The sequence below is a fragment of the Otolemur garnettii genome, unplaced genomic scaffold, assembly GCF_000181295.1.
Source record: "Otolemur garnettii isolate 467f Iridium unplaced genomic scaffold, OtoGar3 scaffold00041, whole genome shotgun sequence".
NCBI classification, from domain to species: Eukaryota; Metazoa; Chordata; class Mammalia; order Primates; family Galagidae; genus Otolemur; species Otolemur garnettii.
Window position 1 is genome coordinate 5,241,916 of NW_003852436.1, and position 1,464 is coordinate 5,243,379.

General features: G+C 35.5%; 1 protein-coding gene across 1 annotated transcript in view; it reads left to right on the forward strand.

The window, feature by feature from the left end:
• Positions 1 to 1,464, forward strand: part of ABCE1 (ATP binding cassette subfamily E member 1) — a 31,151-nt gene that overhangs the window by 15,507 nt on the left and 14,180 nt on the right. The window lies entirely within an intron of this gene.

Below are 1,464 nucleotides of genomic sequence, written 5' to 3' on the forward strand. Positions count from 1 at the left end.
CACACACACACATACATATACATTTAGAACATTGTAAGAAACACTAGAATAATTCTGGTTGTTCAGAATCTTGCTGAGTAAAAGAGAGTTCTTGATAACCTCTGTTAAGTAATCACAACACCCTGTGTATATATAGAGTGCTCCTGTTTGGGGAGGGTTTTAATTATGTTATCTCATTTGATTCCCATGGTAATTCTTTAAGAATCTTTAGATGTGATATTCCCATTTTGCAGTTGAAGAAGCTAAAGGTCAAAAAAGCTAGTTATAAATTTACTGAAAGACAAAACTGTAACCATAACCCAGGATTTTTTTCTATACCATCTGCCTCTCCTTAATAACTGATTTAATATCCTTTTTAAATACATGGCTGATCTTGCAAGATATCCCAGAGGGTCAAAACCTGAAGTGATAACTATAGAGAGTAGAGATAAGAACATGAGCTTTCAAATGTTGCTGGTGTCTGTAATAGGTCTTGGGTTTTAATGCCTACTTGTGTGGACAAGAAGAAAGGCCTTGTATAGGATTATCACACATCAAATGCCAGAACTTTCAAAGGACTACTTTCTCAGCAAAAGGGCAAATTGGAAACAAATTGCCTGTCAATGCATGGAAATACAAGAAAGCTTACGTATGTCATTCATTGAGCTCATTGGGAGTGGAGGGATGGCTTCTCTTCAATTCTCTATTTGTGGTCCAGCAGTTCACATGGTAAGGAATTGAAAGTTACTTAACCAATGGAGTCTGTGAACCCTTTAAGGTTAGAAACTAATATAAAAAAGAGTCCTGGAATTTTTGTGTTGTGGTATATAGCAGTCACTCGGGAAGGATATGCCTTCAACCCTGGATTCCTACAGTTAAAGCCTCATGAGCATGAGCTCAAATCTATAAATTATAAAATTTATAACTTTAGAGGAGTTATAAGTTATAATCTACACATTTGTCAGCACACATTACCAAATAGCAGGATTAGACCTTCAGGAACTTTGGGTGACATTCTAAAAGAAGCTATAAAATAATAATACTTAAAAGAATTCAAAACTCTGAGGATGTGATACTGCAACAAAAACAATAGGTAAACGTTCAAAAACCTAAAAAAAAAAATCTAGAAATTAAAAACTAATTGTACAGGTTAAACAGGTTAGGAACAGCAGAAAATAGCATCAGAAACCTGAAAAGTTGATCTGAGAAAGTTACTAGAATGTAGTGGAGAACAAATAAGCTTGAAATATAGAAAAGAGGTTCAGAAACATAGAGAATGGGATGAGAAGATTATTTACATGTCTTAAGAATCTGAAAAATAAAGGTGTGGAAGGACATGGCTGTGAATTTTTCAGAATTGTTAAAAAACTCAGCTCTTTAGATTCAAGGAGCATAAGTCCTCCACAGGATAAGTAACCCATACTTCAAAGTAACACTTAGGGCTCGGCGCCTGTGGCTCAAGCAGCTAAGGCGCCAGCCACATAC